The sequence below is a fragment of the Macaca nemestrina genome, chromosome 1 (assembly GCF_043159975.1).
Source record: "Macaca nemestrina isolate mMacNem1 chromosome 1, mMacNem.hap1, whole genome shotgun sequence".
Lineage (NCBI taxonomy): Eukaryota > Metazoa > Chordata > Mammalia > Primates > Cercopithecidae > Macaca > Macaca nemestrina.
This window is the reverse complement of record NC_092125.1, coordinates 80,824,916-80,845,489: the sequence shown is the minus strand read 5'-3', so window position 1 is coordinate 80,845,489 and position 20,574 is coordinate 80,824,916. Positions and strand designations below refer to the sequence as shown.

At 45.5% G+C, this 20,574-nt stretch overlaps 1 non-coding gene across 1 annotated transcript; it reads right to left on the bottom strand.

The window, feature by feature from the left end:
* Window positions 1–4,093: 4,093 nt before the first annotated feature.
* Window positions 4,094–4,166, bottom strand: TRNAT-UGU (transfer RNA threonine (anticodon UGU)). The gene has a single exon. It is a non-coding gene; the product is annotated as a tRNA-Thr (tRNA).
* Between the last annotated feature and the right edge of the window lie 16,408 nt (window positions 4,167–20,574).

The window sequence follows — 20,574 nt, the reverse complement described above, 5'->3', positions numbered from 1 at the left end:
AGAGGCTGGAGTTTTTATGGATAGTTTGGTGGGGGGAGGGGCTAGGGAATGTGTGCTGCTGATTGGTTGAGAATGAAATCATAGGGGTGTGAGGAACAGTCCTTGTGCACTGAGTCTGCCTCTGGATCGGGGCCACATGAAATGTTGAGTGATGAATCACAAATCTGGATAGGTTAGTTGGTTTCCAGGGTGCAACCATCTGAAAAACATCTCAAAAGACCAATCTTAGGTGCTACAATAGTGATGTTATATATAGGAGCAACTGGAGAAGTCATAAATCTTGTGACCTCTGACCACATGACTCCTGAGCAGTAAGGGATTATAGAAACGATGCTTACATTTTAGCAGAATTCAGGCCCTTCCCATAATCTAGTGGCCTTCCATCAGTTTTACAAAGGCAGCTTCAGTCCCTGAGCAAGGAGGGAGTTAGTTTTAGGGAGGGAGGGACTATTATAATTCTTGCTTCAAAGTTAAACAATAAACTAAATTCCTCCCATGGTTAGCTTGGCCTCAGTCAGGAATGAGTGAGGACAGCCAGCCCGTGAGGTTAGAGGCAAGAGGGGGTCAGCCATGCCAGGCTTCTCTCACTGTTATAATCTTTGCAAAGGAAGTTTCACTATTTGGCTTTATTGTGCACATAGCATAATAAACTTAACTACATTTTATTTGAATACCTACTATGTGCCAAGCTTATACCTTATCTTGAAACCTCAAAGCCTTGCTCTTCTCTGTTGCCATAAAACCTCCATTGAAGATGAGAAAAGTGAAGCTTTGTGAGGTTAAGTGACTGTATCACAGTGGTGTAAGGGAACAGGGAACAGTTCAGTTGGACTAGAACCAATTCCCCCTTGCAGTCTGCTGTGCACCTGCCTTCATGGAGGCCCTCAATGAAGGATGGTGACTTTTGAACTATGTATCTGAGGATTGAAGAACTAACAGAGGAAATGGTCCCTATATTCATCAAGTTCTTCATATTATGCAAAACATCCAGAAGAGTGTAGACAATTTGGTTTAAAGAGAACAAAAGCATAAAATACCAGGGTTGTTAACTTTTAAGGTCATATGATCACTATTTTAGATAGGATTGGACATACTCTGGATAGATTTTTTTTTTTAAAGACTTCCATAGAAGCAGTTTCCATCTTTTTGCTTTAGGTAACCTTACCTAACAGGAATCCATCAAACCTCTCTGATTCTTTTTCTCTTGTTCTGTCTTTATGGAAGCTGCTAAACACCAGTCATCGTTTTCTGCAGATCATTTTTTTTGATCGTCTTCAAGTTTTCTTCCTTCGCCTTTTTCATAGTTTTAGTTTTCCTTGCCTACCTTTGTAGTGCTTATGTATACTCTCTAGGATCGAAATGAACTTCAGAGTCTAACCAACTTGATATTTCACACTTTTAGCTTCTTCTCAGATGAAGACAGCAACTTAAAGGTGGAGGGGATTAACCCAGGGTTATTTTGTTGGAAGAGCTGAAAACCCCAGGCCAGTTCAAGGAGATTGGATCTAACCTCTGGACTAAATGTTTGAGCCCACTCTGCTTTCTTTGCTCATATGGTCTTTCTTCAAATACATGGGGCAAAAATACAGTCTGGACTGGAAGTGTTTGAGCTGGGGGAAAATCCTCAAAATTCATGTATCAACTGAAAGGATCGCACACACCAAATTCAAAGCATTTGGAACACTGGTTTCGCACTAGAGGGTATTGCATGGGTCTAGACCGGGAAACTGAATGGGGCCTCTGAAATGTTGGAAAGCTGGGGGAGAGGCAGAGTGTTTTTCTCTAGCAAGTGGCTTTATTTTCTGGAAGGATGCCTGGTGATGCCGGTGAGCCTTCCTGGGAGGGTCTAGGACTGTTAGAAAACAATCTCTAGGTCATCGAAAAGCCAAAATGTATTCCTCTTCCTTACAGCCTAAGGTGTTGAAAAATACACATGTGCAGGTACTTGCTCTTTCTAGAGATCAGTTTGTGTCAGGGGAAGGGAGAGGAATGATGACGACTGGCAATGACTGGAGGGAGATGGGATTAGAGAGCTTCAAAAACTTCTCTTTCTTACTACTTTGTTACTTGATGACCAAGTAACTCAGAGTAAGTAGTCCTGGAACTAAGGTATTCAAGGATCCCAAATGGCTTTGCCAAAAGGCATTCAGTGTGTTAGTAAAGGGCTAATGCTTTTGCGATAATATGGGTATTTTTGTTGCATCAGTGGGTCCTGTGTCCTCAAGGCACTGTGAACACTTCACCTCCACAGCATTGCTAGCAGTAGATATCCTGACCACAGAGGGCCAAAATAATTAACAAAGTATGAGGGTGTTGAGTGTGTTTTCCTAGATCTAAAACATTGCAAGCCAAAACAGAAAGTCTTACAGTTGCATCACTCCCAAAGCGAACTCAGTTTAAGAAACACATTCCTTGTAGTGGTACACACCTGTAATCTCTGCACTGTGGGAGGCCGTGGCGGGTGCATCACTTGAAGCCAGGTGTTCGAGACCAGCCTGGTCAATGTGGCAAAATCCCATGTCTACTAAAAATGCAAAAAAATTAGCTGGGCGTGGTGGCGGGCACCTGTAATCCCAGCCATTTGGGAGGCTGAGGCAAGAGAATCGCTTGAACCTGGGAGGTGGAGGTTGCAGTGAGCCAAAATGAAGTCACTGCACTCAACCCTGGGCGCCAGAGGGAGACTCCCTTTCAAAAAAAACAAAAACAAAAACACCACCACCACCAACAACAAAGAAAAAGAAAAAAAAAGAGATAAGTTCCCTGGCTTTAAAGAGCTTGTTGGGGAGATATTTAATTTCATCTCAACGAAGGCTGTGCTTACTGCTTGTCAGACACAGTACTGACTCCGGGGAGACCCAGAGATGAAAGATACTTTCTCTGGCTATTACAGTTTACTTAGTGGGAGCCAGATTAAGAATTAACTTAGACGCAAGGTCAGAGGACTCTGGGTCCCTAATCTGCACTATCTAACAGAAAGATAAATGAGAGCTGCAGATGGGAGCCACAAATGTAACCTAAAATTTTCTAGTAGATACATTAAAAAAAAAATACAGTTAATTGTAATTATACAATTTTTTATAATTATTTTAATTACACTCTATTTTATATAATCCAATATATTTCAACATGGAATCAATTCAAAAATTACTAGTGAGATGGCTTACATCCTGTTTCGGTTCCAAGTCTTTTAAATTCCATGTGTATTTTACTCTTTCAGTACATCGCCATTTGGACTAGCCACATTTCAAGCACCCAGCGGCCACACGCGGCTTGTGGCGTCTTTACACACAGTCCTTTATCAAGCTCTGGCCCTCAGATCTGGGAAAAGAAATCCTGGGTTGGAAAAATTCATGTGGTCAGAAAAAAGGCTGTTGGCACTTTCCTCTGGTGACTCTGTAGTCACGCGGCATTGAGGAATTTAGGGAAAACACAGAGAGTCAGAAAGGCTGCAAACACTGGCTTCCCAAGCAACCTGGGACTATTTTTGGGAGTCGCCTCGGAAGGGGCAGGACCTTGGAGCCAGGCCGGGCTGTCGGGCCTGGGCTGCCACGTGTCAGCCACAGAGCCGGCTAGCGTCCGGGCCACTCTGGCCGAGCTCTCCGCCCTGGCAGGGCGTGGAGAAGCGCAGCCGCCGGCCTGCCAGGAGGCGATGGGGAGCGGTGCCACAGCGCCGCCCGCCGGCCACGCGCCGTAACTGCAGCCGCGGCGCCGCCATGGCCCGTCCTGTTAGCCAGCAGCCGAGTTCACTGCCAAGGCCGCCGCCTCCACTTGGTTTTCGTTGAGGGAATGGTGTCTGTGCGCAGGGCGTTAGCCTCAAGCCTCCATTTCCGGTACTCCGGCCTGCAGGTCCGGTAGTACTGGGGCTGCCGAGCCAGTTTCCCACTCCTCCTGCCCTTGCCTGCTTCTTGTTGGGGGTCCAGGATTTTCTCTTCCGGGTCACTTCTAAAGCACGTTAAGGATGCTCCTCATTTGCATTTCAGGGGAACTAATGTTTAACTCTGTTAGGAGTAACGTTTTCGGAACTCACGTTTTCCATTTTGTACTCTATTCCGTATTTAAATACTATGGATTAAAATAAAAGCAAGCCGACAGGAGGCCCCAGCGAGGATCGAACTCGCGACCCCTGGTTTACAAGACCAGTGCTCTAACCACTGAGCTATGGAGCCCACGTGAAACAGTCCCTTCAGGAAATCACAGATCTTACCAACAGCATTGGTTTACCTGGCGGTCTGTGAGAATTTGACCCCATGCATCTATTATCAATGGTAGTTGTAAAGGCTATGAAATGACAGAGAAAAGTGCTTACAACATGATGATAAATGTAAAACACTGAAGCCTCAAATCATATGTTTGTGATTACAATACACTAAATCATACCTAACTTACGCATACAGACAAGGGCTGGGAGGGAAAGTGCAAAAATGAAATGGTGTTCTGGTCATATTTTCAGTGGGATGTTTACTCTCAATAAATCTTTCAATCTTGCTTCCTTGATAAATCGTATCAAGTTTGGTACTTTCAGGGAAGTGGGAAGTTATGGGGGTGTCTTTGTTCTCATAAACTAAGTTACTGATTTGGGATGAATTAATTGCTTCAACACATATTTACTGAGTACTCAAATAATGCTAGATGAGGCAGAGTGAACAAGCAAAGCTCTGCCTCTGCTTTGCTCGCTCTTTCCTTCTTTCTTTCTCTCTTTCTTTCTTTCTTTCTTTTTTCTTTTTCTATTTTTTTTCTTTTTTTTGAGACAGAATCTCGCACTGTCGCCTGGGCTGGAGTGCAATGGTGTGATCTTAGCTCACTGCAACCTCCGTCTCCCGGGTTCAAGCCATTCTCCTGCCTCAGCCTCCCAAGGAGCTGGGACTACAGGTGTGCACCACCACGCCCAGCTAATTTTTGTGGTTTTAGTAGAGACGGGGTTCACCATTTTGGCTAGGATGGTCTCGATCTCTTGACCTCGTGATCCGCCCACCTCAGCCTCCCAAAGTGCTGGGATTACAGGCGTGAGCCACCGCACCCGGGCCGTGCTCTTTTTTCTAATGGTCAGGATCACTATGCTTCATTCCCTTTTGGTTAGAGAACCATTTACTAAAGGAATGAAGTCATGGCCACAACATGATCCGTTAGTGCGTGAAAAAGAGAATGAAGATCATGTTCACCAAGTGGGCTGCAGGCATCTCTCCCTCATCTCCAAGTGTCTGCTTACATCCACTCTCTCAATGGGAGCTGTCGTGATCCCCTATTTATAGCTCACCATCCTCCTTATTCTGCTCTTTTTACTCCATACTACTTAACCTTCTTTTGTAGTAGATAATGTGCTTATTGTTTTTTATTCTTCATCTATCTCTCCCTGATAGAATGTCAGCTCTTTGAGGGCCGGGGCTTTGATCTGTTTTATTCACTGTTGCCTTTTCAACACCTAGAATAGTGTCTGGTTCATAGTAGATGCTCAACAAATGTTGAGATGAATGACATCTCTGATGATGTTCATTTAGTAAATTAAGAGAAAAGAGAAATCAGGGAAGTGCTTTGGGAGCTGTCTTCTCATCATTTTGCCTTATTTTCACTTGCACTGCCTCTCCATCTGTGTTGGAATTTTGCACCACCCTTAGATTCTGTAGCTTATCTGGTTTTCTCCTTCTCCTGCTTCCCCAGTCCATTGCTCTGAGATTTACTGCCTAATGCATGGCTCTTGTCCCTCCTCAGCTCCAGGAACCTCCAGTGCCTTCTCACTGTACTCTGGGTAAAGGTCAAACTCCTCAGTCAATTGCATCTTTCATATACAAACTTTCCCTCCCTCTCAAGCTACCTGCAGGCACCATTATCTCTAATTTCACATATTCCTTCCACCTGAAACATGTAAGCCTGATTTTAATGTCTTATGTTGTCTTGGCAAAAGCCTTAGAGAGCTGGCTTATTTTCCACCTCAGAGGCGATTTTGAGGAGTGCATTAGTTTGCTAGGGCTGCTGGAACAAAATACCTCACACTAGGTGACTTAAACAACAGAACTGTATTATCTTCTAGCTCAGGAGGCTAGAAGTATGAAATCAAGGTGTTGATAGGGTTGGTTTTTTCTGAGGGCAGTGAAGGAAGGATCTCCTTGGCTTGTAGATGGCCGTTTTCTCCTTGTGTCTCCTCACATCATCTTCCCTCTATGTATAGCTCTGTATCCAAATTTCTCCTTTTTATAAGGACATCAATCATATTGGGTTAGGGCCTGCCCCACTGACCTCACTTTAACTTGATTACCTATGAAAAGACTCTTTCCAAATAAGGTCACATCCTTAGGTACTGGGTGTTAGAATTCCAACAAATGAATTTTGAATTTCCCTTCTTCCATTCCCTTGACCTGGTACAGCACCATCCCTGGCCCCTCCTCCCAGTACTGATGCACGTGATCTCCCAGCAGCAGGAGGTAGCATGTGATAGACAAATGGAACCTCTCCTCTTTTCAATTCCAATTTCTGTACTGTGAACAAAAGACACAAAGTTAAATGGTAAGATGAAATAAAGATAAAGAAAGTAGACATCCTATAAAGACTGTAAAATGGAGGTGACAATTTTGGCCTGTCTGTTTCAGAGCATTTTGAGGGATTCAACACAATAGTGAACTTGAAAGTGCTAGGAAACTGTGAAATGCCAGAAACGAACATAGAAGGGAATGTTCTTCAAAGGTTGAGCATTTACTTCTGGTCTATGGTCGACTCTGAGCAGAAAACCATGTAGAGAGATTTCAGCTTCTGGCACTGCCAGGAGGGAAGGCATCCCAGGGTCCAGTTTTGTTGGGAGAGAAAGGAGATGAAAACTAGCAAGTCCCAGCCATATCCCTCAGCTGTTTTTTGTGTTAAAGGGACTTCTTTTTGCTTTAAGAAGATAGTTCCTTTGCTTTCTCACCTCCTTCACCCTTATTCTCTCCTTTCTCCGCTGCCTATATCCTCTCCCCTTCCCCATTGAATCCCTGGTATCCCTGAGGTGGTGGGAAACAGGAGACAGCCCAGGACAGCTCTCCCACCCACTTGGTGTAGAGACTGTCTGGCTCTCCTCTGAATCGTTGTCCCACGTGCATCCTCTCCTCCTGGGAGCAGACCTTCTACTGTCCTGCCCACAGTCAGACTCAAGGTCAGAAGGTATGAGGATGTCAGAGCCAGAAGGAATCTTTGAGCTTATCTAGTGCCAGAAAAAAGCTGCGACTTCATGAGAAGAAGGAACTTGCACTCCATCATGCGTGAAATGATGTGCTGGGAACATTTCTAATCTTTTCTACTAGCTATTTTGAAATACACAATACATTATTGATAATTATAGTCACCCTACTGTGCCATCAAATGCTAGAACTTCTTCCTTCTATCTAACTGTATGTTTGTACCCATTGACCAACTGTATTAGTCTGTTCTCATGCTGCTATAAAGAACTGCCTGAGACTGGGTAATTTACAAACAGAGGAGGTTTAATTGACTCACAGTTCCACAGGGCTAGGAAGGCCTCAGGAATTTACAATCATGGCGGAAGGGGAAGCAAGCAAGCAAACACGTCCTACTTCACATGGCAGCAGGAAGGAGGAGTGCCAAGCAAAAGGGGGAAAAGCCCCTTATAAAACTATCAGATCTCATGAGAACTCACTCACTATCACAAGAATAGCATGAGGATAACCACCTCCATGATTCAATGACCTCCCACGAGGTCCTCCCCCAACACATGGGGATTACAATTTGGATTACAACTCAAGATGAGATTTGGGTGGGGACAGAAACCAACCTCTCTTCACCCCCTCCTTCCCACCCTCTGAAAATTACCTAACTTTTGAAGCTCCTGTTCACCTGAGAAGCGGGGCTAGGAGAGTACACACTTTCAGGGTGTAATGTGCTGCTGGGTGCAAAGAGTTCAGCACAGGTCCGGCCTCACCTCCCTTCACGGACTGCCCACCTGGACCTGTGTGACCGGGTTCACTTTCCTGTCTGCCCTTCGGTTATGGTAGAGGAGCTTTATCTGTCCCCAAAGACAGCCTTCCTTTTTTTTTATTTTTATTTTTTAAATTTTTAAATTTTTTTTTTATGGGACAGAGTCTCGCTCTTGTCGCCCAGGCTTGAGCGCAGTGGCGTGATCTCAGCTCACTGCAACCTCTGCCTCCCGGGTTCAAGCAATTCTCCTGCCTAAGCCTCCTGAGTAGTAGGGATTACAGGTGCCTGCCACCACGCCCGGCTAATTTTTGTACTTTTAGTAAAGACGAAGTTTCGCCATGTTGGTCAGGCTGGTCTCAAACTTTTGACCTCAGGTGATCTGCTCGCCTCGGCCTTCCAAAGTGCTGGTATTACAGGAATGAACCACTGAGCCTGGCCCAGCCCTCTCTTCTCTCTAAGGTCCCCAGCAGGACCCACTATGCCCTTTATCCCTTTATTCAACCTCTAATGCTCAACTGGATCCTTTCCATCTGCTTCTGTGTCTCTCTCGTGGAAAATAAAATAAAATAAAAACCACCTTTCAACTCCAGTGAGTTGTCCCCACACATTTACTCTGACCCTTACCTTTCACACATTCCACTTGCCCCATCTGTCTTCTGGCCCTACAGCTCCACCAAAATGACCCTCATTGGCACTAGGTAAGCTCTGTGTGGGTGAAGCCTTGGTGTCTTGGCAGCACGTAGTGCTGATGACTGCTTTTCCTTCTAAAACTCTCTCTTCCACTGCTTTCCTGACCCATACATATCCCAAGGGCCTACCTACCTCCCAGGAACCCACGTCTCAGCTTTGCAGACTCACCTTCTATGACAGCAGAGGGTGAGCACACAAGGCCCTGGGGGCCAGCCTGCTCGTGTCTCAGTTCTGGCTCTGCTCCTGCCAGTTTGGGGATTAAGTGGTCAGCCAATCCAGATGTGGCCTCTGCTCTTGCCAAGCATAAAGACTAGTAGGAAAACAGACATTATTCAGATAATGGGTGGACTGTGGGGACCAGTGCTAAGGAGGAGGAACAGGCAGTACAGTCAACTCAGATTCCTCATTTATAAAATGGGAATGATGATGATAATATAATACCATCTCATGTGGGGACTTGTGAAGAATAAATGAAATGAAGCATGTAAACACTTTATGCAGAGCTTGGCATCTGGAGTATAGTAAGTGATGTAAATTACTTTTATTGTTAGTTGTATCTTAGAGTGCTGCATGAAGCTCTCCTGTTGTAGAAATAGGGGTGACAGGAGGCATAGAAAAGGGTGAAGAACATGGGGCTCATAAGGCCAAAGCTTCTCTCAGGCACCTGCTAAGTGAGACATTATCACTCTTCTTTGGGAGCTGAAATAGAAGCCAGTGAGTCATGTTCATAAAGGGGAGATTCTCTCACCTCCGGGAAAACCACAGATTAGAATTAACCTTATTAAAGTCAGACAGGGCAAGCATTCAATGAGGCTAAGGAGAATATAGTCTTTCAGTGGACACAGCTGTCTTCTGTCATGTTCCCTGCTCTTTGCAGCCTTTGGTAGGAGTTTCCAACCCAAATGTACCACAGGAGAGTGGGATGGGGTTTCAATACTTCTTGGTGGTAGAATGAGATGCTGGGAATGATCAGTTCAGGGACTGCAGGACAGTTGAGACAGTCAGAAAGTTCCAGGAAATTAATCAAGGCTTTTGGGACAGCCTTATGAGACAGAGAAACTAGCCACTCCCCAGAATGGATCCCAGTAAAGGAGAAAAGAATGGCTTCTGATCCTAGGAGAGTTGGGACCTAAGTTAGAAAAACAGAACTGAAGGGTCTCACTGTTCATCAACCTCATGGGTATCCATTCTGGCTATCTATTAGAGTCACCTGAGGGTTTTAAAAATATCATTGCCTGGGACCCAGAGATTCTAGTTTAAATGATTTGGGGTTGGGCTTAAGCATTCCATTTGAAAACTATCACGCTGTTCTCACATTGCTATAAAACAACACCTGAGACTAGCTTATCTATAAAGAAAAGAGGTTTTGTTGGCTCGCAGATCTGCAGGCTGTACAGGAAACATGATTCTGGCATCTGCTTAGCTTCTGGGGAGGCCTCAGGAAATTTATAATTATGGTGGAAAGCAAAGTGGGTGCAGATATGTCTTACATGGCAGGAGTAGGAGCAACAGAGAAAGGGGAGGTGCTACACACTTTTAAACAACCAGATCGCATGAGATCTCACTCTCTGTCTTGAGGACAGCACCAAGGGGGAAATCTGACCCCATTATCTAATCACCTCCCACCAGGTCCCACCTCCAACATTGGAGATTACAATTCGACATGAGATTTGGGTGGGGACACAGATCTAAACCATATAATTCCACCTCTGGCACTCCTCCCAATCTTATTTCCTTCTCACATTTCAAAATACAATCATGCCTCCCCAACAGTCCCCCAAAGTCTTAACTCATTCTAATATTCACTCAAAATTCCAAAGTTCAAAATCTCATCTGAGACAAGGCAAGTTCCTTCCACCTATGAGCCTGAAAAATAAAAAAGAAGTTACTAACTTCTAAGATACAATGAGAATACTAGCATTGGGTAAACATTCCCATTTCAAAAGGGATAAATCTGCCAAAAGAAAGGAACTACAGGCCCCATGCAAGTCCAAAACCCAGCAGGGCAGTCATTAAATCTTAAAGCTCCAAAATAATCTCTTTTGACTCCATGTCTCACGTGCAGGTCACATTGGTGTGAGAAGTGCTCTCCCCAGGCCTTGGGCAGCTCTGCCACTGTGACTTTGCAGGGTTCAGCCCCCATGGTTGCTCTCACAGGCTGGCATTGAGTGTGGCTTTTCCAGGTACATGGTGCAAGCTGTTGGTGGCTCTAACGTTCTGGGGTCTGGAGGATGGTGACTCTCTTTGTGCAGCTCCACTAAGCAGGACCCCAGTGGGGACTCTTTGTGGAGGCTCCAACTCAACATTTCTCCTTCATACTGCCCTAGCAGAGGTTCTCCATGAGGCTTCTGCCCCTGCAGCAGGCTTCTGTCTGGATATCCAGGCTTTTTCATATATCCTCTGAAATCTAGGTGGAGGCTCCCAGGCCTTAATCCTTGTACTCTATGCACCTGCAGGCTTCATATCACATGGAAATTGCCAAGGCTTATGACTTGCACCCTCTGAAGTAGTGGCCTGAGCTATACGCCTTTGAGCTATGGCTGAAGTTGGAGTGGCTGGAAGGTGGAGAGCAATGTCCTAAGGCTGCATAGGGCAGCAGAGTCCCTGGGCCTAGCCCACAAAAGCATTCTTTCCTCCTAGGTCTCTGGGCCTATGATGGGAGGGGCTGCTGCAAAGGTCTCTGAAATGCCTTTGAGGCCTTTTCTCCATTTTGGCTATTAGCACTTGGATCATTTATATGTATGCAAATTTCTGCAGCCTGCTTAAATTCCTCCCCTGAAAATGGGCTTTTCTTTTCTACTACACAGCCAAGCTGCAAATTTTCCAAACTTGTGTGCTCTGTTTCCCATTTATATATCAGTTCCAACTTCAGGTCATTTCTTTGCTCACATATATGAGCATAGGCTGTTAGAAACAGCCAGGTCACATGTTGAACACTTTGCTGCTTAGAAATTTCTTCTGCCAGATATCCTAAATTACCACTCTCAAGTTCAAAGTCCCACAGATCTCTAGAGCAGGGGCATAATGCAGCTAAGCTGTTTGATAAGGCATTTCAAAAGTTACCTTTACTCATTCCCAATAAGTTCTTCATTTCCATCTGAGACATCTTCAGGCTGGACTTCATTGTCCACATCACTATCAGCATTTTAATCACAACCATTAAACAACTCTCAAGGATGTTCCAAACCTTCCCTCAACTTCCTGTCTTTTAGCCCTCCACATTCTTACAACCTCTGCCCATTTCCCAGTTTCAAAGCTGCTTTCACATTTTTGGGTATCTTTATAGCAATGTTCTACTCCTGGTACCAATTTTCTGTATTAGGCTATTCTCACATTGCCATAAACAAACACATGAGATTGGGTAATTTATAAGGAAAAGAGGTTTAATTGGCTCATGGTTCTATAGACTGCACAGGAAGCACAATGCTGGCATCTGCTTGGCTTCTGGGAAGGCCTCAGGAAGCTTAAAATTATGGTGGAAGGCAAAGGGGGAGCAGATATGTCTTCACGGTAGGAGCAGGAGCAAGAGAGAAAGAGAAGGGAGGTGCCACATACTTTTAAACAACCAGATCTCATGAGAACTCAGTATCTTGAGGACAGTACCAAGGGGGAAATCTGCCCCCATGATCCAATCACCTCACACCAGGCCCCACCTCCAACATTGGGGATTACATGAGATTTGGGTGGGGACACAGATCCAAACCATATCAAAAAGCTACCCAAGTGATTTTAATGTACAGCCAGAGTTGAGTACCATTGCTCTGACAAATTTTTTATCTTATATATGAACAAGAAGAGACTTCAAGAGCTTAAGTAACTGACCCCAAATAAAGGCCATACAGTCAATTACAGGCCAAGGCTCTGACCTGCTCTATTACCCTATTGGACAACCTCTGCAGCAGTCACGCTTTGGGTCAATTCTTATGGAGGATAGCTACAGTCTTTATGTCTTTAAATCTAAATCTAGATATATTATTTGAGTAGTACTAGCATACTCTGTCAGACCTTTTGAGAATGAGGACTGTTCCAGAACTATCTGTGCTATGTGGCCTTGGGATCCGGAGGTGGTGACAGGCTCGGATTTTAGAGTCAGGAAAGTCTGGTTTCAAATGGTAGCTCAGCCACTGACAGCTCTGCACCCTTGGCCAAGTTACTTGGCATCTCTGAACTTCAGTTTCTTTGTAATGTGAATGCTTTGTCAACACAGACTGGTTTCTTGGTTGTGAAGACTAAATAAGATAAGGCCATAAAGTCTCAGCACATAATTAGTGCCTTTTAGGAAGCCAGTGACTTATCCATTAGCTGCTGGTGCAATTTTACGTTTTAAATGATAGCAGTACTAGTAATTATTACTGTTGTTGTTCTTATATTCCATGTATTTGCCTTCCAGATAGGTGGTTCTAAAGCAGAGGTGATTTTGAACCCCCAGGAAACATTTGGCAATGTCTATAGGTATTTTGATTGTTATAACAGGGGTGGAAGTTTGGGGACAGTGGTGGGGTGCCAGTGACACCAGTGGGTAGAGGTCAGGGATGCCACTAAATGCTCAGAATGCACAGGCAGCCTCCCAACAACAAAGACCTATTTAACCCAATGGTGCGAAGGTCAAGAGACTCTGCTGCTGTAGACATCCGTGAGGAACTGGGAGCTTGAGGGCCCAGAGCCATTGGGTGGTGACAGGATGATAATTCTCAATTTTTGCTGTCGTGTGGCAAGGAGGCAATGTGTTTAGGGGGCTGCAAACAGCCCCATCTCTACTCTCAATCACCACAGAGGAAGGACTTTCCAACTCTTTACATATGAGTTGCTGTGGTAACCCGTTAATAATTACCCTGGGGTTTATACTCCTTAGAAGTGCTGTGAGGATAATCTTGCACCTAAAGTTTAGAAACACTGGTATGAAGGGCTAAAAAAGACAAGAGGATTGCATCAGATTCCACAGGAGTGCTGTCTTTCTCCATGCTTGTGTTTTGGGCACCTGGGGGTTGCATTAGCCTCCTCTCTCATGAGCTCATCATTTGTAAATGACAGCCGCCAAAGTCGGGAAGTATGACACAGTTGTCAAGTGGAGAACTTGCTCAGCTTTCTTGCTGGAGCCTTGTGTCTTAACTTATTTATGTTAAAAAATAAAAGGAGCACAATTCTGCTGGGCAAGCTCTGCTGTGTGAGAAGGGAAAAATGCATGTAGACCTTCTTGTTGAGAGCTCAAAACATTTTCGTGTCTGTCGAGATCACCGTAGCTGTTGAACGTGGCTGCTGTTGAGCAAGTGGTCAGTAGGTGGCGCTACGTCATCGCTGAGAGGACGCTCCTGCCCTAGACCTGAATTACTGTCAGTCTTGGAGCGCGCACACCCCAGAGTGAAAAATACAGTAACAGGAAAGATTTAGTTCTTAAAATAAGTCAGCAGCTCAGCGAAGCAAATACTACCTCGGCAGGTACATTTTCTTTCTTGAACTGATGGAAAAGGGCATTTACTGCCTGCAGGCTTCTGGCTACAGAAAGCAAACAATCAAAATATTCAATTAAATGAAACCACGCAGCAGGCCTGGCCCCAAGAAAGAATGAGAACCAGCTGGGCTCAGCCCTATGTCTGGGATCCGGTACCGATGTTCCTCAGTACTGACACGTTCAGAGCAAATGTCGAGTCACGAGTCACCCAAGCACGGTTTTCTCTGTCCAGTGAAGGCTTTGGGTGCTAAGATGTGCAGTTGTAACGTGCAGCATAGAGACCCTTTTAGTGATCCAGCTAGATCTGCTTAAATTACGGGAAACTTGGCCGTACATGTAGGTGAGGACACCACCTTTCCCACCTAAGTGAGAAGGTAGGAGAGTGGAGATCCCTTGAGGCGCTGGAACAGGAGTGTTGTCATGGTGTGGGGGGCCAGTCACAGGGCTCACCAGTTCCTTTGGGGGAGTCTCTGCCTCAGTTTTAAGGGGATTTGGAATCACTGGATCAGATGCAAGTTCACCATCATGTTGCCACTTTTTTCCACAATCTATAGCCCCCGCTGTGAAAGCTCCAGTGGGTCATGCTTTAGAAAGGGGAGGGAGGTAAAGAGTGAGTGGGGGGCTTTGAATTCAATAGTCCTATATCCCAGCTCTGCCACCAGTGAGCTCTGTGGCTTTGCAAATGCCATTTTGCTTAAGCCTCAAAGCTGTCCTCTGTAAAATATGCATAGAATGGGCAGGAGGGTTGCCAATGAGCTGCTTGAAATGAGTTCACAACTCTTGGAAGCGGAGAAAGCTTACAAATAAAGTGGCCAGACAGCCACACGTGATCTTAGAAGAACTGTTGAACGCAGACAGAGGCCTCGAAAATGGAGATGGGCAAATGCCAGTCCCACCATGCAAATCCCTTTCTCATTTTTGCTTGTGGCTGCCCAGACTTGGTCCCTACCCATGCTTAATATATTCTTACAATTTATTCTGCTGCCCTTCAGCTTGACTTGTAATAATGTAATGATGGCTATCAGGGTTGGAACAGCAAGCACGATACCAGCACTTTAGGAAGATTAGTTTCCTCTATTTAACGCTCATGACCACCTGCAAGGTAAGTATTATCGCACCGGGTACAGATGAGGAAATGAAGGCAAATCTCTGCGCAAAGTCCTGGGTGGGTGGGTCGGAGAGTCGGGAGCCTGACTCGGGTTTATCTGAGAAAACAGGTGGGCAGTAAACTCAACTGCTCCACATGAGATGCAGAAGTTCTGCCATTTTTTTCTCAGATTATAAAGTGTCAGAGGCTGCTCTGGAAAAAAAAGGTGCAATCGTTAATGGTGCTTCAAAGGACATACAGGCCCATGCACACATCCATCTGTGTAGGTACAGAGCATTATTTTTATCCTGAGTTGCACACATTTATCATGTTATTAATAGCATGGACTCTACTGGGTGTCCCACAGAGTGATTCTTCTAATGACCGGTTAGGAAATTTGCTAACAAGTAAGGGGGAGGTGAGCCTACTTTCTGGTCTGGGCCTGAGTGACCCCCCATCTTCCTCCATTTGGTTGAGAACAGGCTAGAGGTCAGACCACAGCCACTGGGATACTGAACCAGAGCTTTCTGGACCAGCGCCTCTTTAGGGTTGAACACTCACCTTCCTGCAGTATAAAGCCATGGGCAGTCTCTAGTGCCCTTCTGAGGTCAGGCTGTTGGGGTGGAAATAGTTCCTGAAATGCCTCTGATTTCTAGCTTGCTAGCATCTCATTGTCTCCCTGAGAGTTTCAGTCTCCCTTAGAGTCCTCACACCTTGTCAAAACGGATGCTTCCTGGAACAGGATCTCTGAGCTGTGGAATGGAAAGTGCCTTGGTCATCTTTGCCTGTCTCCTAACAGGTTTGTCCCTTGTCATTCTAGGTCAGTTTCAGATAGGGGGGCAGGAGAAGGGAATTTGTTGAGGGCCCACCGTGCTTCAGGTACTTATTAGGTGCCTTATCTACATTATCTCACTTAATACTCAAAACCACCCTGTCAGGTGGGTGTCATTAGCTCTGACTTAGAGATGTTTTCAAGGAAGACCTTGTTTCTAACCATGCAACTTGCAAATGTTGCACTTGGGATTTAAAGCTCAGATCTGAGCTCTTTCTAGTACATCTTACTCTTGAAATGTGTGCCTGAACACATTTATTTAATCATCTTTTTTTTTTGCAAAAAGGACTGTGCTAGGCAATCTAGAGTGAGGCATGGTTCTTGGCCTGAGGGGACTCCAGCACAGTTGTGGGAGGAAGATTCACACAGATTAATGAATAATGGGAAGAAATGTCACACATGTCCAATGAGAAGAGATGATGTGTGCTACAGGACTTCAGCTGAGGAAGAGATGCCTGCGTGGTCAGAGGAGGCTCATGGAAAAGGTAGGAAATGAATTCGTATTTGAAACGTGAATAAGATTTGGGTGGGGGCAGAGATGGGACACATTACACTTGCAGCGAACCCACCTGGTGTGTTCTGAGAATAGAGCAGCTTCATGATGGGAATAGGGGTGGAAGAGCAATCCATTTGGGGTGGGAGCCTTAATGCCAGGTTCTGGAATTTGGACTTGGTCCTGAAGGCAATGGGGGAGCTATCAGCATTTTCTGAATGGGGTGGCAAGGAGGAATGACTTGAGAAAAATAGAACTTTTAGAAATACTAACGAGGAAACAAAGGGTGGAAAGGATTGGCGAAAAGAGAGACTAGGGAGACTAGAGAGACTAGAAGGGAGAAGACTTAGGAAGCTGACCATTTACCCATCATGTAAGTGCCAAGTAATATGCTAAGAAACTTTGTGTCACCTATAATCTCTTATCCTCAGTCAGTCCCTATGCAACATCTATTATTATCCCAGGTTCATAAGATGTTCATGTGTCATTACCATCCAACAAACCTGTTTTCTCTTCCTCCTGGGAATACAGCTAGGCCAAATATTCCAGGCTCTTTCGGTGTGGTGATGGGTATCCCTTCCAGGCCTGACTTACACAATCTAACTGGGCAATCTCTCCTCCTCTTGTCCTGTCTGCTAGATGTTGATGAACAAGGTGACCATTGTGGCTAGCTACTGGGGGCTTGTCTTTCCCTGCTTCATTCTCTGGATTCCAACAGAGACCCCTGCCTTAGCAGGGAAGGGACAGGAGGCAGCAGAGACCAGCGTCTGGACATCAGTGATTGTAGCTTCAAGGGGAGCATTGGAGTCCCTCATGGGCTGATCCATGGACTGCGTGTGCCACCTTATCTGTACTCAGGGTATTTGGAGAGGGGAATTGTGGAAAGAAACTGGCCATCCTGCTCCTCTGGACAGATAGGGGCTAAGTGTGGTTATGGTTTGAAAATTAAAACAAACATGTTTTATCCTTTTTTTTTTTTGAGATGAAATCTCACTCTGTCGCCTGGACCGGAGTGCAGTGGTGGGATCTCGGCTCACTGCAGCCTCTGCCTCCCAGGTTCAAGTGATTCTCCAAGATGTGATAATTTAGTTACCAAATGATGGCAGTGAGAATGAAAATCAAGTGACAAAAGATCAATACTATGGGGTGAATAAATACCACATTTGGTGATTGATTGAAGATTTAAGATATCACAAATATAGCTTAGAGATAAGTGATTAGGGATCTAAGGGAGGAGTTCACGAGAACTCTCTCTGCCCGTCTTAAGCCAAACTCCCGACGTGTGCTTTGGTTCCTAAACCCTCCCTCCAATCAAGTGGTTTGCTTCTGTGATCACTTTTTTCCACTGACATCTTCACATTTTCCTTCTCCCCTGGCTCACACTTATCAGCATATAAATATGCTGGAATCTCCTAACATAAAACGCCTTGTACAAGACTTAGTTTTAACTCCTGCTCCATCTCTCTGCTCCTGTTTCTCTTAAAGCTCCTGGGAAGGGCTGTGTGCTCTTGCTGTCTCTGCTTCGTCCCTCACGTCCCATTCTCTCACAGGTTCCCTCCCATGCACCACCGAAACTACCCTTGTCTCCTCTCTTTCGAGCTCCAGGTTGCCAAAGCCAATGGCCGATGCTCAGTCTTCACCCTACTGGGGCCCTGGGCTCGGCCAACTCTTCTTGAGATGTTTCTTTGCTTTGCTTCTGGGAAAGTGCACTCCTGATTTTCTTCTAACTTTCAGGCAGCAACAGCTCCTTCTGTCTCCAGGCTGCCTTTTTGTTTTTCTCTGTTTTTTCTTTCTTTTTTTTTTTTTTTTTTTTTTTAAGATGGTGTCTGTCTCTGTTGCCAAGGCTGGAGTGCAATGGCGTGATCTTGGCTCAATGCAACCTCCGCCTCTGGGTTCAAGTGATTCCCCTGTCTCAGCCTCCCAAGTAGCTGGAATTACAGGTGTGTGCCACTAATTCTGGCTAATTTTTGTATTTTTAGTAGAGACGGGATTTCACCATGTTGGCCAGGGTGGTCTTGAACTCCTGACTTCAGGTGATCCGCCTGCCTCAGCCTCTCAAAGTGTTGGGATTAGAGGTGTGAGCCACTGCACCCGGCCCAGGCTGCCTTTTCGTTCTCCAAGCCTCCAAATGTCAACACACCCCGGGACAGGTCCTCTGCTTCTTTTCTTTCTCCAGGTTCCCTTACTGAATGAGCTCATCTTGACCCAGAGCGTTCAATACCCGTGTGAAACATTAGAAACTCCTAAAACTGTAAGAAAAAGACAAGAAAATGGAGGCCTCCCCACCATGCTCTCCTAAGCCTGCTGTATTTTTGTCCACAGTGCTCATCACCACCTGACATGATATTTTATGTTTACTCTTGGCTTATTTTGTGAGTTCCCCCATCCAGGAGGACAGTGGCCCTGTCCTGCTCACTGCTGCAGCCCCCGCCCCTAGGCAATGCTCACACAGGGTAGGCACTCAGTCTGTTCTTGTGGGATATGTGACAGGACAGAGCCTGGCTCCTGATGAGGAACATGAGTCAAGGGAGAAGCTGGTTTGGGAAAATGGGGACTGATCCCGTGTTGGGCCTGCTAAGCTGCAGGCCACCCAGGTGGAGGTGTTCCACATGCCGCTGGACATTCCAGGCTGCAGCCTTGGGGAGGCCTGAGTTGCAGATGTGTGTTCTCATCAAGGTGCTGCTGGGCCGGGCGTGGTGCTCACGCCTGTAATCCCAGCAGGCATGAGAGGCCAAGGTGGGTGGATCACTTGAGGTCAGGAGTTGGAGACCAGGCTGGCCAACATCGTGAAACCCCATTTCTACTGAAAATATAAAAATTAGCTGGGTGTAGTGGCACGTGCCTGTAATCCCAGCTACTCGGGAGGCTGAGGCAGGAGAATCGCTTGAACCTGGGAGGCGGAAGTTGCAGTGAGTTGAGATTGTGCCACGGCACTCCAGCCTGGGCTACAGAGTGAAGCTCCATCTCAAAAAAAAAAAAAAAAAAAAAAAAAAAAAGAAAAAAGAAAAGTTGCTGCTGAAGTCAAAGCGTGGGTGAGGCCCTAGGACCCAGGAGATCAGCAACGGGGGCCTAAAGTTGGGGAAATGAGGTGCAGGTTGGGGCTGAGGAACAATGGGGAGCACAGAGATGTTATTTTGTCTGGGAAAGAAGGCAAGAGGTTCAAAAAAGATGGGCTGGCTAGCAGTTTGAAACATTGTAGAAAATCAAATAAAATGTGCTGAATTTGGTAATTAGGTCATTGGAGAATGCAGCTGAGTGGAGCAGAACTGATGATATTTCAGGAGCTTCAAATATTGGAGTATTGCAGGCTATTGTGACCGGGGTTTGATAAGGGAAGGAGAGTAAGGTATAGGATGGCAGTTTAAGGGGGCAGCAGTGTGTGCAATAGGAAAGGTGTTTTGTCCCTTAACGTTGGGGAGGCCTGGGTACATGTGACACCCTGCTCATCAGAGCTTCTGAAGACCTAGGGTACATAGATGAGCAAAACCAACAAGTTCATATAACAGATTATTTACATCAACAAATAATGTTTATACACTGGCCTAAAGAAATCAACAAATTTATATACCACAGCATTCAAACAATGTTCTGCTGGGTGCAGTGGGTCACACCTGTAGTTGCAATCCTTTGGGAGGAGAGGAAGGAATATTACTTGAGCTCAGGAGTTTGAGACCAGTGTGGGCAGCATAGTGAGACCTTCATCTCTACAAAAAGTAAAATAAAATAAAAAATTAGCTGGGCATGGTGGCACACGCCTGTGGTCCCAGCTACTCAGGAGGCTGAGGCAGGAGGATCTCTTGAGCACAGGAAGGCTGCAGTGAACCATGATCATGCCACTGCACTCCAGCCTGGGTGACAAAGCAAGATACTGTCTCAACAAAACAAAATGAAACAAAACAGCCAACCAAAATACCCCTCCAAAACAGTGTTCTGCAACTAACAAATTAGCTCTATGATTGATCATAATCTAAGTTCTTAACAAATTGATGACATATATGAATCTTAGCCATACCCAAGGACTGAGTTTCCTCCTAGAGATGTTAGGAGCTCAGGGATGAAGCTGTTTCAGATTATAACTTCATTACCAATTTGACCCAAAAGACTCTTTTCAGAGATGGGGTCCA